We start from the raw sequence: 15,779 nt of genomic DNA, 5'->3' as shown, positions 1-15,779 counted from the left end.
CATATGGACAATATCAGATTCATATAAAATTGATCACATGTAATCAAATAAGTTTATCATATAATTTAAAAATTGTGTATTCCGTAGTCCTTCTTCTTACATTTCACACTTCTTCATTCTAATGAAGCCTGAGCCATTCAGTTGTTTTGCAATTGCATCTTAATCATGAACTGTAGATGTGTGAACTGTCTTGGGGGCGATTCATGGACTCATACATAAAAGAAGCAGCACTCATTTCTAATCAATATCCAGTCACTTCCCCCAGATGTGACAGTTCCCTCCATAGATCCCCACAATTTTCCCTGTTCCACTAGGCCTAAAAATGAGTTCACATTTTTCTGCAAGACTCCATGGTGTCTGCTGTGATTTCTATGGCACCTGCCATACTGATAAATACTGATGCTCCCCACAATGACTCTATCCCAAAGTCAAATCTATCCTGGTCATAATATCTACTTCTTGTTGTGTCGTGCACTTCATCGATTATCTTGTCAGAATCCAAATCAAGCAGTGTTTTTAAGTTGTTGTGGGGGGGTTTTGTCTGCGGAGCTGATAGAGTTGGGCTGATCAGTTAGCTCGTATTAGCACATGACCACATAGGGTTGCCAGGTCCTTTTCTTCTGCCGGCAGGGGGTGAGAGGAAGCTTCCTGGGAGTGGGGGGCGGGGTGACGTCACTGCATGTAATGTCCCCAGTATGATGATGTCACACGGAAGTGAAGTCATCATGCTGGGGACGTTGCACCCAGCTGTGGCTGTTGGGGGCGGGGCTTTCCCACTAGCCAACTGGCTGGCAGCGGGCTGGATAGGGTTGCCAAGTGAATTTCACTCACCGGCGGGGAAGCCTCACCGTGCACTGGGAGCCGTCCCTTGTTATGTGTGCGCGCAAAGCGCGCACGTGCCACCAGCACATCACCAGAAGCGACGTGCAACGTCGATCACGTTGAGGCCGTGACCCCGATCGTCAAAGGGAAAACCATAGAATTTTCCCTCCGATGATTGGGGCCACGCCCCCAATGTGATCGATGTGGTTGCGTCACCAGAGGTGCCACGCTGTGCTTTGGGGGGCCGAGTCCCCCCGGGGCCCGATTCTGCGGCGGCGGAAATTGGGCCTCCAAAGCAGAGGTTTACCCGCCCCCCGCACCCACTTGGCAGCCCTAGGGCTGCAACCTGTGAAGTTGGGGGATCCCCCGCTTCCACCTGGGGGCCGGGCAAACCTATGCCCACAAAGTATCTATTTAGGTATTCATACCCCACTTTTCTCCCCAATAGGGCCCATAGTGACTAGAATGTCATTCTTGCCTCCTCCGTTTTATCCTGACAACAAAATCCCTGCAAGGTAGGTTAGGCGGAGAGAGACAGTGGCTGGCCCGAGGTCACTCATTCCAGCTTCCGTGGCAGATGACGGATATGAACCTGGGCCTCCAAGACAATACAACACAAAAAGAAAAGAGAAAGAAAAACTCAAGCTACGACTAAAAACACTTTTCACAATCTAGGAACAATTTGTCTTTGGATCAATATGTTTATTGATGCACAAATCACCTTGAAAAATGTAGAAACTCTGTTCATTTGAAAGGAAAACTGGAGGTCGGATGCAGATCACTGTTTCACAAGGGTTGCTAACCTCCGGGTGGGGCGTGGAGTTCTCCCATAATTATCACAGATTTCCAGAGTACAGAGATTAGTTCCTCTGGAGAAAATGGCTGCTTTGGAGGGTGGTCTCTGTGGCATCTAACCATGCTGAGGTCCCTCCCCTCTCCAAACCCCGCCCTTCCCAGGCTCCACCCCCCGAAATCTCCAGGTGTTTCCCAACCCAGAGCTGGCAAGCTACTTTTTTACTCCTTCTGTTCCAAACCCTCCCCCCCCTTGCTACTGTCTCCAGCTCATATGTGTTTTGTAAATGCAGGTCCCATAATCCCCAATGTAGCCTTTTCCTGGCGGGATTCCTTCTTCTTTTTCACCTGCAGAACAGCTGGTTGGATCCAACGCGAGTATGTGTTTGTTTGTTTGTTGTCCCCACAGGTATCTTCAAGAAATAGAGGAGGCTACATTCAAATCACATACAATGCACAGTAACAACAAAACATAAACCTTTGTGTATACCCTGGGTGGTGTGGTGGTTAAGAGCGACAGCCTCTAATCTGGAGAACTGGGTTTGATTCCCCACTCTTCTGCACTAAGCCTGCTGGATGACCTTGGGCCAGTCCCAGTTCTCTCAAACTCTCTCAGGTCCACCTACCCCATAGGATGCCTGTTGTGGGGAGAGAAAGGGAAGGTGATTGTAAGCCACTTTGAGGCACCTTAAGGTAGAGAAAAGTGGGCTATAAAAACCAGCTCTTGTTCGTCTACCCTTAAGGGGATCATCTTACATTCAGCATTATCTTTTGGGTAAATACAATATTTTATGGGGGACGGGGAGAGGAAAGGAAATGACAGAAAGTATAGAAAGTATAGAATCCCCCCCCCCCGCAAGTAGAGGAGCAAATGGGATCTGAGTGTGAAGCAGCAAGGATCGGAAATTCAAAAAGCATCCCTAGTGCCCCCTGAAACACCACAAGGACCTGTCTACCCTTCCACTGGCGCAGTGTTCAAATAAATGAGGTTGTCGGGTATTTTCATTGTAGACATAATCCTTTTTTTCCCTTCCGTCTGTGTGGCTCCAAACACTGATGAGTTTTAGCAGCACTGTTGTTTCATTTATCAGAAAAACAAAACAACAACAACAAAAAGAAAATACTTTTTTTGGGGGGATGAAAACTGGAAATGAACAGCTTGTCAAACAGGATAAATTTACGACTCAATGACACCAAATTAGTGATGTATCTTACAGTGGACTTAATGATTATAACCGCCATAAATCATGAGTATTGCCTGCCAGTCGGGTACGAGGCTATAACTTAATTTTTCCCTGTGTTTGTTGTTGATAAGTTGGCTTTCTAATATTATTTATAAAGGCATGCAAATTGCGTTTATTCTATCATAACTCACTGGCTCCCAGTCCCCACTGCACTTTCTCCCCCTGCGGTTAGCTGCTGGAAGTTGCTGAGAAACAGGTCTCATTTTTCAGCCTTGGCAAGGAGAGGTATTCCATCACCCCAGTCATTATTGCAGTGACAATTATCATAATGGCACATTATCTAAAGTGACACCTTGTTCTAGAATAGAGGCAGGGCAGAACCCCCCAAATGTTTTTCCCCCCACAGTTATATTTGACTTATTTATGTTTCATATGCACTCGCTACAATAATTTAACTTCTATACTGCTTTGCTGATTTAGTATATTGAGCAGTATGCCCTTTGACACTCTGTAGTGTTATGCCAACTTCTCCCGGAAATTCCTGGAGACCCAATCCAAGTTATCTACCAAGGAAAATTGGGTGTTTGTGGCTGTGCGTAAGTTCTATACCAGTCTATACAGAGGTCAGATGGCGAATGAGACGCTCGCTATATCCCAGGAAGTGAGACAACACGCTAGTCCTTAAATAAATGTTGTCTTTACTAAAGGTTTCTGCAGTCATACAAAATCGGAATCATACAAATTCATACAAGCTCCTTAGTTACAAAAGTACATTAGAACAATTACAGCATAGAAAATAACAAAAGCATCAAAATGGGGAAGACACAATGGGGCACGGCTATACTCATCTGAGGTCCAGCTGAGGAAGAACTCTCCTCCTTGGAACGCTGGGCAGCCGAAATGCAGCAGCTTGTGAACTCCAAGGCACACAGGTAGGACCAGCCAAACCACGTGTGAGCTCTCTGGGTCGCGACTCCGGAGAACTTAAGTAGTAGAGTCACTTGTAGCACCTTAGTGCACTGCTATGGGGAAGGTGGGTTAACCAGAGAGACAAAGGAGAGTTTCTCCTTAAATAAACTCTTTTTGGGGCATGTGCTATCCAGCCATAAACTATCAAACCCGTCCTCTAAACTATCACTACTGGATGAAGAGGGGGTGACGAGGGGATGACGAAGGGGATGACGCTCTCCTAAGGGGTGGTGGCAATATGCAGATCCTACTCCTACATCAAAGGTGCCTTTTGGCAAGGTGTGAATCTTCCGTTCCCATGGACACCTCTTGATTTGCAGATCTGGTTCCTGCTCCAAAGCCATAAACGCTATTGTCTTTAGATCTCCAAACCAGATTAAGGGAGTAGGGTCACTTGCTCTTTCCATTCCAAGAATGCCGGGGTTCGCTGGGGATTTTCCACAGCTCTCCAAGTGGGTGCAATGGCGCGGTGTCTTCTCCATCCCAAAGAGTCATGGGATACATTCCAGGGACGCACATGGTCCGTATGTGCAACGGCAGGCCCAGGCCAGCCTATTTCTAGGCAAGCATGAGATGCAGAACAAAGCAACACACAACATACAGCAATCCCTGAATACACAATGCATAGGTATTCATGCTAGAGACACACATAAGCAGCATCACCACTATACAGAAATACAAACATAAGCTCATATCGTTACAGTCCCCCCTTTCGCGGCGGCAGAACTAAAAGTTCGGCCTGCCACGACAACAAAACATTGAGTCCACGTGGCGGGTGCCACTCCAAGGCGCTGGCATGGAAGTGAAACGTCATCATGCCAGGCAGGTGCAAAAGAATGTCCAAGTCCATGCGTTGGTGACCCCTATGTGATCTGGTTTGGTGTGGTCATGAACAGAGTCCGGGCCCATGACAGGCAACGTCAGCAGAAAGAGCAGGCAGGCAGGCAGACACGTCTTCGGTGTCGGGGTGTCGCCATCCAGACAGAGGCATCCGTGCTTCCTGTCTAAATCTAGCTAACGTTGGAGGACGGGTTTCTTTCCTTTGAAAAAGGGAAAAATACCAAGACCTGTCCTATACTTACCAAAAATGCCAAATCAAAATAGGGGGGGGGCAGCAATGACGTCAGACAAGTAAGAGCCGTGGGTGTTCACTTCAGATGTGCATGTGATGCCCTAGTGACAGCTCAATGCATGTCAAACCTGCTTGCATGGAAACAAAACAACAAAACAGTTAATTCACAGCTAAACCACAAGGCATGGTGTGCAAACAGTCCCAGTTTCCCAGGAATAAAGCAGCCTTCACCGATCCCTGAGTAAAACAACCCCATCGTCTCCCTAAGCGGAGGCGGTCCGTGGGATTCATTGAGGCAAGCAGCAATAAACAGTAGCAGCATTCACGCAGCCGCGTGTAGTGTCGGTGTTTGGGCGAAAGAGGGCTTCCAGTACCGTGCCAGTCCTGGCAGGGGAGGGGGTCCTCTCACTGGTGGGGGCATGGTTATGCATATGCAAATCGTCTCCCCCCTTTGCTTCCCAAAGCACCTTGGGACTCGCAGATCCCATGATAAACACAATTTATTTAAAGCAGACTAAACCGGTGGGTGCACTCCTAGGCGCACTATAGACATTTTCGGGAGGTCATATTCAAGATAAAACAAAGGTCGCGTGTTCTTGCTGGTGCACCATGATCGCAAACACAGTCTGGCTACAACACCTCCTAGGCTCGTTCTCCATCGGCCATTCCTATTGAATGGGCCAAACCATCGCACAAGGAACCTGAACTCGTGCGCTGTGTGGTGCAGAGCCATGGGATCCCTGGTTGGCTTATAGGTTTGGTGAACTCCGCCTCGAGGTCTAGACCTCTTTTAGCTAGAGGACGAGTGACGCCTCTGCTGTGATCCGATTTCAAATGGATTACCAGTTTTAAACACTCGAGGGTCCCCTCCGGGGGACTCTCTCCCACTCCCAGTCAAGAATAGAAAGTCACAAACAAAAGGATTCCCCCCTTTGAGCCAGTGCCGGTGGCACAATCCAAGGTTCCATTCGGATGCATGGGGATTTCCTTATAAGGAAGGATCGGCCGACGGCCGTGCCCGAGGCCGTTCGTGCGCTCGGACAGCGAAGCGTATGCAGATTAGCAACACGCTAAGCCTCCTGGGTCCAGTTTAAATCATTGAGTAAACAACTCTAAACAAGCAAAGCAATTGCAATACATTTGGAAAACATAGCAAGAAACAACACAGAATCGGGCTGTCGGCTGACAGGCAGACCGACAAACGAACTCTCCGTCGCCATGATTTGCATAGCAGGCGGTGCGATTTAGTGCAGTGGATGAGGCCAGCACCGATTAAGCTCGGGCTTAGGTTCGGCTTGAAGTCAGGCCACGCCAGGGCTCCTCCCTCACCAAGGGGAAGGAGGCTGCACACCTCGGCGCAGGCTGGATTCGCCAAACCTATAACGCAGCCATGGTTTCCAGGCCGCTTAAAGACAACTGGGTGTCAAATTTCTCAGGCTCATCCCTACACACGCTCGAGTTCGGTTCACCCCCCAAGGGGGTGTTCCCACGAAACTGGTTGAAAGGAAAGATTGGAATTTGGAACAAAAGAAAAATCCTCCGAATTGAAAGAAAAATCTTTTGAACGGGAGCCGCTTGTGTCGCTAAGCAGCTCACTCAATAGAGAGAGGGGGGGCAGGAGGAGCGGTGCAGACACACCTCCAACCAAAAGAAATAGAGAGGTCCCAATGGTGGAACCAAAGGACTTCACAGGGCGTTGAGGTAGTTCCCGGTCATCTTCTTCGTGCAGCACAAACGCTGCTAGGGCGCAGCCTTTGTAAAGGCTGGCCCTTTAATTCCGAGCCGCAGAACGCGGCGGCGGTGGCGATGGAAGGGTTCTCTCCTGACAGCACCTATGAGCAGAGATAAAGACAAAACAAAAGCGGGGGGGGGAAGGGAAGGGAAGGGAAGGGAAGGGAAGGGAAGGGAAGGGAAGGGAAGGGAAGGGAAGGGAAGGGAAGGGAAGGGAAGGGAAGGGAAGGGAAGGGAAGGGAAGGGAAGGGAAGGGAAGGGAAGGGAAGGGAAGGGAAGGGAAGGGAAGGGAAGGGAAGGGAAGGGAAGGGAAGGGAGTTTGGCAAGGGGCTTGGTTTTGACGAGGGGGGGTTCTGAATTTTGGTAGGTCTCCTGTGCGAGTTTCCTACCAGTTCACAGAGCCCAACCAAGCGGACAAAAGGTCCGTCCCTGCGAAGTGGCTGTGTAGGAGACTGACTTCGAATTTGTGGCCATTCTCAAATTTGGACGGCTCAACTCAAGCGGGATTTCCTCTAGGCGCTTGAGGGGCAGGCATGTATGTGCCTTCGAGTTTGTTGTGCACAGCTTTGTGCTTTTGTGCTCAAGCTCCCGGCGGGAGTTCGGCATGCCCGTCTGTCCTGGACAGCGGCCTCTAGTGGTGGGGCTTCGGCATTGCATTCGTGGCATTCAAGCGGTTTAGCAGCACACAGACTTAAAGACGTATCCCTGCACATTACATGTTCAATACATTCAAGAGTCAGCGTTTCCCTTAACACCCACATGCATGACGGTCCTTATGCAGAGTAGCAATATTTGCAACATTTGTGGAACAAAACCATCCTTTTCTCTCCCTCTGGAGAGTGTGTGTGGAAAACAACTAGGGGATGTAGTTCCTGTCGGTCCACAGAGTTGTGTTCCGAAGTTCAACAGATTGTTGAAAGAATAGCCATGGCCTTAAAATGAGTCGGCCAGGTCTTGGGACAGAGAGGTTGTCCTGGTGGGGAAGTATGGGTGGAGGCTCGCGTCTCCCCAGCGCCTTCTACCTATTCTCAGAGACTAAAACTTTCTCTCTTTCCTTTCAGGCGCTGCCAGCGAGGTCTCTCACTCCATCTCTCCCCCTCTCGCTCTCCTTGGAGACGAGAAATTTTTGAAGGGTGCCGCTGTGTGCGATACCTGATGTCCTGGGTAAACAGGAATTATATGGGGGGGGTAAGTGTCACTGATTTTTCTCTGACCACAGGGAAAGCGGCAATCTTAGGACTCCAGCTGCTAGCCGAACCGCATAGCTCAAACTAGCGTGCCGCATCCACTGTGCCAGTGGGATCAGTGGGGGGAATTGGAAGGGAGCGGGGGCGGGCCGGGCATGTCTTCCGCCGGGCACGGGCAGCGCGCTACCTGTGTCACCGGGTCCTCCTCCGTAGAGAGGTCCTCAGACATGTACCCACAGTCACATCCCTCGTCCGGTCCAATGACAATAGCTATAAAGTCAGGCTTGACAGTCGCTTTCGTTGCACCATCCGGTGTTGGCGGGTTAGGCTCGTTTTTACTCTCGCTCCCCCCTTTGACACTGTCCTGACCAGAGGGCAGGGCAGGTGTCACATCGAGGCAAGACATGAAAGAGTCTTCCAGGCCACAGAAAGGGACTTGCCTGGGCTCGCCACGTACCACCGAACTGACGGGGGCCACGGGCGGCGGTGTAGGTGCGCTCGGCAGAGGGGGAGGCCGAGGGAGTCCGTCATCCGGCGTCTGGTATCCAGGCGGACGGTACACCGGGTGTTGCGGCTGGGATGGGGTCGCAACGGTCGGGTCTCCCTTCCACTCCTTCAACTGCGAGGCGTGGAAAAACTTGTGCCAAATCTTTCCTTTGTGGCGGCCCTTGATCGCGAGCTTGTAAACAGCTGGGCTCACCCTTTCAATAATGGTGGACGGACCGGCCCACTTTCCCATGAGGGCATGGGGTTTCTTGGAAAAGTAGCGGTAAAGGACCCGCTGTCCCGGTTGCCAGAGGCGGGCATACCGTACCCATCCAAGTCTCTTGTCCATGGCAAGAGTGCTCTTACCAATGGCCCGGGCCACCTGTTGGTGCACGGTTGAAAGTTCTTTTTGGAGCTGGATGATCCATTCATCCGTCACTGCACGTGCCTCCTGCTCCTGGGGAAGGCTCGTGTCCATCCAAAAGGCTTCCGGCATTCTCATACGTCTCCCCGTCATAACGTGATGAGGGGTGTACCCATGAGAAGCCAGAGTTCCCCTAATGACCATCAGGATGAGCGGCAGTTTCTCATCCCAGTCCTTCCCCGTGGATTTCACCACCTTGGCTAATGCCTCCTTCAGGGTCCTGTTCATCCTCTCGACAGTTCCGGCGGCCTGTGGCCTTCCAGCGATGTGGAAGCGCTGGGTGATGCCGAGAGCCTGACAAAGGTGCTGTGTGACAGCGCCCGTGAAATGGGAACCTAAATCCGAATCTATAACCTTCGGGATTCCCCAAACGGAGAACAGGCGGTTCAACAGAAGTCTAGCCGTGGTGTGGGCATCATTGGACTTGCAGGGAAATGCCTCAACCCATTTCGAGAAGGGGTCCACTATGGTCAAACAATACTTGTGACCGTGGCGAGTCGTGGGGAGGGGACCAATGAAGTCAATTTGGATGCGGGCCCAGGGTCCCTCCACCCGCTGATGCTGGATGGGTGCCTTGGGTCCGGTGGGGTCGGCATTGACAGAAGCGCATGCTAAACAGTTGTCTACCCATTGGGCAACATCGTTCCTGACGCCTGGCCACCAACCTGTGTCGCGAACGCGCGCGAGCGTCAGATCTTTCCCTCTGTGTCCCTGCTCGTGGACATATTGGATCAAGTCTCCCCGAACCGAAACGGGTACAACCCAATGGCGGTTATGTGAGGAGTCGATCGCCCAAACCACACCTTCCAGTTCCTCGATTTTAAACTTCCCAGTGGAATCCTTGCCGTTAGAGAGCAAGTCCATCACGTCAGAATCATCCTTCTGCAGCGCTCCCAAATCCATTAGGACAGGAGGGAGGGGTGCACGGGTGTCTTCCGTCGCTCGCTTGCTGCGGGTGATTACAGCAAAGATGGGCAAGTTCGGGGCAGGGTCTGGAGGGGAGGGGGTGTCCTTGTCGAGATCAGGGTTAGGGGATGTGGGTCCCTGGTCTCCCAGGGCGGCTTCTTTAGCCAATCGATCAGCGAAATCATTCCAGTAGGCCGTCGCTGAACCAGCCTTCTGGTGCCCCTTCACATGAGTGATTTGGGTGGGGGCAGTCCTGTCATGGAGGATGCGAGCCACCTCTTTCCAGAGGGCAGAGTGTGCTACTGGCTTTCCCTCCGCATTCTTCCATTGACGTTTTTCCCAGTGTTGGAGCCAAATAGTTGCTGCTTTGGCAGTCCAATCGGAATCGGTGTAGATAGCAAGTGGGCGATCTAGGGGCTCAAGAGCCAGCACGGCCTGCAGCGCAGCGACCTCAGCCGCTTGGCTGGAGTGGGGGCGGACGGGGGCTTGCAGCTGGTAGCCGTCCTGCACTCTCACGGCACCGTATCCCGTACGGGGGCGGCCATTTAAATGGAAGCTGGACCCATCGCAGAACCAACATGCAAAACCTTGCAGTTCGGCTTCCTCGAGGGGGACACCCCATACTGCCGGCCAAGGATCGTGATCCACCGTAGGTAACGGGCATTCGTGCTCCTCTCCCGTGGCAAGAAGGCCATGGGGAGCGAGGGGTTCGGAGTGCTCCCGTTTATACTCGACACCTCTGTTCACCAGCGCTAGCGTCCATTGTGCAATCCTAGCATTCGACACTTGTCCATCCTGAATCCTACCCGATAGGATGTATTTAAGGGGAGTGTGCGTCGTCTGTACCACCACCCGGGATCCTCCTATAATGAATTCCCAGTGTGACAGCGCCCACACGAGAGCTAGGCAGCTCTTCTCACAAGGATTAAATCGCTGCTCAACCGGGGACAGCGTCCGGGAGGCATAGGCAATAACTCTTTGAGTACCGGTTTGGAATTGGGTCAGGGTGGCTCCGATGCCAACCTCCGAATGTGCTAGTTGCACATAGAATGGCTTTTTGGGATCCGGGTGCGCCAGGGCGGGGGCGGAAGCCAGGTTCTGCTTGAGCACAGCAAAAGCCTTCTGTTCCTCAGGACCCCAGTGCCACGGGGCGTCTTTCTTCAGGAGGGCATAGAGCGGTCTCGCCTTCTCCGCGAACGCCTCTATGAAATCCCTGGAGAAGTTAAACGTCCCTAACAGAGCTCGCAACGATGCCACATCGTTCGGGGCGGGTAGGCGGGAAATCGCTTCCATCCTTTGAGCGTCGGGGGCTCTACCATCAGGTCCCAGTGACAAACCAAGGTACTTTACGTGCGTTTGCACCAGTTGTGCCTTTTGCCGGCTGGCTTTGAAGCCAGTCTCCCTGATCAGGGTAAGGACTTCCCTCGTGATGGCAACCACTTCCTCACGGGTGGGGGCGTGTACAAGCACGTCATCAACATAAGAGAGAACCTGCTTTTGTGACTCGGGTTTCAGCTGCTCCCACATCTGAACCACATGTGCATGACAGATTTGCAGTGACAATTATCATAATGGCACATTATCTAAAGTGACACCTTGTTCTAGAATAGAGGCAGGGCAGAACCCCCCAAATGTTTTTCCCCCCACAGTTATATTTGACTTATTTATGTTTCATATGCACTCGCTACAATAATTTAACTTCTATACTGCTTTGCTGATTTAGTATATTGAGCAGTATGCCCTTTGACACTCTGTAGTGTCTTGATGCACATATCATGAACAGAAATATGGTATTTGTTACAAGGTCATCATGTATCCTGGGCTCTCCTCCTCTTTCCTTTGTGTGTGTGTGTGCATTAAACAGCCAGTGTTTCACGAGCATTGAATTAGGACCTGGGAGCCCTGGGTTCAAATCCCTATCTACCATGGAAGCTAGCTGGGTCGTGTTGCCAACCTCCAGGTGGTGGCTGGAGATCTCCTTGGATTACAACTGACCTCCAAGCAACAGAGGTCAGTTCCCCTGGAGAAAATGGCCACTTTGAAAGGTGGACTCTATGGCATTCTACCCTATTGACGTTCCTCCTTTCCCCAAACCCCGCCCTCCACAGGCTCCACCCCCAAAATCTCCAGGTATTCCCCAGCCCAGACAGACCTGGGAGTCCTTGGTTCCGTCACTGTCTCTCTTTCAGCCTAACCTACCTTATACGGTTGTTATGAGGATAAAAGGGGGAAGGGAACCCCATGTACATTGCTCTGAGCTCCTTGTTGGAATGGTGGGATAAAAGTGGTCTGGACCAATTCCTTGATCCCATCCTAAGAAGCCTAGTAAACTTTATTCTCCTTCCCCAGGACCACCCCAAGAGAGTGGTTTATCTTCTGTATTATGCTTTATTCGCATTAACCCAAGAACACTCGGAAGGTCATCTTGACAATCTCATTACCTTCTAGCAGTGCCCTTCCTTACATCTGAGCACAGCCATTAAATGCTGCGTGGTTGCACAGGTGCACAATTGAGACTGCATGCCACGAGACTCATCTGAACATGAAGGGAAAGCCTGCTTATTAAATGGAGCATGTTAGACGGGAGCGGTGCAATCTGAAATACCTAACATTTCCAGGTAGAACTGGATATCATCTATAAAGCTATTTAAAAATGACGGGGGGGGAAGGGAGTCTTGTGGTAGATCATAAAAGAAGATATCACTCTCTAAGTTGCTTATTTATCACAGGATTGGATCTAAATCCCCCCAGCCATGATTTGGTGGAAAAGTCTCTGCTTTTAGATGGCCCCATGTTCAATCCCAGGCACGTATAAGGTAGCAAGGATTGATGTGGGGGGGGGGGACTTGCTTTTCCTGAGATCTTGGAGAGTCACTGGCTGTCAGTATCTCGACCAAGGATCTCCAACAGATAGCTTGTGAACTATTTGTACTTTGTTGGCTAATGCAAAGTATTTCATCCATCCCTTAGAAGGCCCAAGGAAAGATCATGAAAAAAATGCTCTAGCTTTTTTTTTTTTTTTTTTTTAGTTTTTATTTCATAGGATTTTTTTTTTCCTGTGCTGGTGGCTTTGTAGTTCACTTTCTGTTTCTAGGACAGAGTCAAACTTGGCAACAAGTGGGATGGGATGGGGACCAATACTCCCTCTAAGCTGTGAAATTGTGAGCAAAACTCTACTTTGTGAGCTCCTAGCATTACAGTTGTGAGTGAGCGATTTGGCTGCTGCATAAAATAGTTTGCTCTGGAGCCATCCTTCCTGAGCGAAGACAAAAATGTGTGAGCCAGAGGCTAAAAAACTATGAGCTAGCTCACACTAACTCAGCTTAGAGGGAACACTGAATTGGGGAGTAGTTCGGGACAGGGGTCATTTCCTGAGGGAGCGCACAGGGGTGGAGCTCCAGCAGTAAGGAGCCCAGGGGGCGGGCACATGCAACAAGCCCCACCCCCTGCTCCCAGCAGCCCTCAGTCGGGCCACGAGGAGCAAGAAGCAGCCAGGTAAGTTGCAGAGCCCCTCCCCGGCCTGCCTTCAGGTACAAGCTCTCCCTCCTCTGTGAGGGCAGATCTGTGTGTGTCCCCCCCCCCAAAGCTAGCAATCCAAAACAATCCAGTGGCACCTTTAAGACCAAGTTTTATTCAGGTACAAGCTCTCCCTCCTCTGTGAGAGCAGATCTGCACGTCCCCCCTCCAATAGCTAGCAATTCAAAACAGTCCAGTGGAGCCTGAGTAGTGGGTGTTGCCTTCTGACACACTGATCAGCCCAACTCTATCATATGCAAATAAGTTATGCTGATGTTATTCTAATGAGCTCCTGCACCTCTTTTTCTACAAAATGACCCCTGGTTCAGGATATTTTCATTAATCAGAAGAGGTTGGGGACCCCAGAATTAGACTGTGTTGAGGCAGATGGACCAATGGCCTGATTTAATAGAAGGCAGCTTTGTATGTTCAAATCTTGTTTTTTGGGAGGGCGAGAGGAGGCTGCATCTATTCCTTCTACTCTACCAATCAACCTGTTGGCAGAGTTTCGTCTGTTGTTATCGGGGACTGCATGCTCTGCTCTTGCAGATAGGGGTGCTTCCCTCCATGTGAGGCCTGGAGATCTCCCACTTCAGAGGACAGAGATCAGTTTGGTGTAGTGGTTAAGTGTGCGGACTCTGGGAGAACCGGGTTTGATTCCCCACTCCTCCACTTGCACCTGGCTGGGTGACCTTGGGTCAGTCACAAGCTCTGGCACAGCTGTCCTTGAAAAAGAGCAGTTTCTGTCAGAGCTCTCTCAGCCCCACCCACCTTACAAGGGTGTCTGTCGTGGGGAGGGGAAGGGAAAGGAGTTTGTAAGCCGCTCTGAGACTCCTTTGGGTAGTGAAGGGCGGGGTATAAATCCAATCTCCTCTTCTTCTTCTTCTTCTTCTTCTTCTTCTTCTTCTTCTTCTTCTTCTTCTTCTTCTTCTTCTTCTTCTTCTTCTTCTTCTTCTTCTTCTTCTTCCTCCTCCTCCTCCTCCTCCTCCTCCTCCTCCCCTGGAGAAAATGGCTGCTTTGGAGGGTGGACTCTATGGCATTGTACCCAGCTGAGGACACTTCCCTCTCCAAATGCTACCCTCTCCTGGTTCCACCCACAAAATCCCCAGGTATTTCCCCACCCAGAGCAGGGAACCCCACTGCCATGGATGCCAACTCTGGGTTAGAAGATTCCTGGAGGTAAAACTGGGGGAGGATGGAGTTTGAAGGAGGGGGAGGAACCTCATTGGGGTGCAGTGTCGCAAAGACCACTCTCCAAAGCCACCTCTGTCTTCAGAGACACTAGTCTGTAGTCTGGAGATCAGCTGTCATTCTGGGAGATCTCCAGCCCCCATCCAGAGGCTGGCAGCCCAACTCCGCACTCATTCTGATGAACCAGAATCCATATTCATCACAAAGGCACCACCCGACTGGGAAGTTCTGCACCGGCCCCGCTGAAATGAATGGAGGATCTGAGAGCACTGCCCTTTCATTTCACGAGGCTTGCCCGGGATGGGTTCCTTCCCTCATGTCCAGCTGGCTGCAAGATCATTTTAAGTTCCAGAACAAGATTGGGAATGATCTTTGCCCTGCATTAATCACACCGGTTTATTTCTAACTATTTTGAGAGGTGCTGCTAAAAATGACTCATCGGCCTTCCTTGGTCATAAACAGTGCAATGCAAAAATACTCCAGATGAAGTCCGTCGCTTTCAAAAGTTTTAGACTGAAGTAACTCTGCATAACAAGGAGCTGCGGTGGCCCAAGTGGTTAAGACGCTGAACTGCAAGCTGTGGAAGGTCGGTAGTTCAGCAGTTCGAGACCCGGGTTGCCGCATGATGGAGTGAGCTCCCGTCTCTAGCTCCAGCTCCTGCCAACCTAGCAGTTCGAAAGCAAGAAATTGCAAGTAGATAAATAGGTACCACTTCGGTAGGAAGGTAACAGCGTTCCGTGCGCCTTGGTGTTTAGTCATGCCGGCCACATGACCACGGAAACGGCTTCGGACAGCGCTGGCTCTTCGGCTTTGAAACGGAGATGAGCACCGCAACCCTAGAGTCGGATTCGACTGGCTTTCGAGCAAGGGAACCTTTACCTTTTTAACTCTGCATAGGATTGCACTGCTGATCTCCCCACCCACCCTACACCCTCCCTGATGGAGGCTGTTTCTTTTTAACACATCCAAAGTATATTCTTCACTTTATTTGGGCCGAGGACAATACCTGTGACACTTCCCCCATGCACAGTTACATAAGACGTCCCGTTCCCTCACTCATTAACACCTCTCAAATATTTGAACAGTGATTTTGTAACTTCCCTTAGTCACCTCTTACCCAGTGTACGCACACTGAATCTTATCAGTCTAACATCACACATCATATACCACCATCTCTGTCACCTTAGCGCTGAACTTCTTTTTCATAATGAAAGAGCTTTCATGCCTTTGCTCTATTCCCATAGCGGGGGGGGGGGGGGGGGGAGTGGGAATGCATGCAAAATTAATGTTTGTTCGACACCCCCCGGTTTAGGGGTTCTGAATTTCTTGATCTTGATTAGGGAGTAACACTATGTTTTGATATCCACCAATCTTGCTTTAAAAATTTTAATTTCCAGATTTAATTTGAGCCAGCATGGTGTAGTGGTTAAAAGTGGCAGACTCTAATCTGGAGAACCGAGTTTGATTCCCACTCCTCCCCATGAAGCCTGCTGGGTGAC

The 15,779-nt window shown here is 50.5% G+C and overlaps 1 protein-coding gene across 1 annotated transcript in view; it reads left to right on the top strand.

Annotated features, from left to right (window-relative positions):
• The window catches only part of LOC107106192 (cadherin-8-like), a 299,351-nt gene that overhangs the window by 105,000 nt on the left and 178,572 nt on the right, over positions 1-15,779 (top strand). The window lies entirely within an intron of this gene.

The sequence above is a fragment of the Gekko japonicus genome, unplaced genomic scaffold (genome assembly GCF_001447785.1).
Source record: "Gekko japonicus isolate JY-2015 unplaced genomic scaffold, Gekko_japonicus_V1.1 scaffold1805, whole genome shotgun sequence".
Taxonomy (NCBI): Eukaryota; Metazoa; Chordata; class Lepidosauria; order Squamata; family Gekkonidae; genus Gekko; species Gekko japonicus.
The sequence above is the reverse complement of the archived record's forward strand: the minus strand, read 5'-3'. Positions and strand labels throughout refer to the sequence as shown.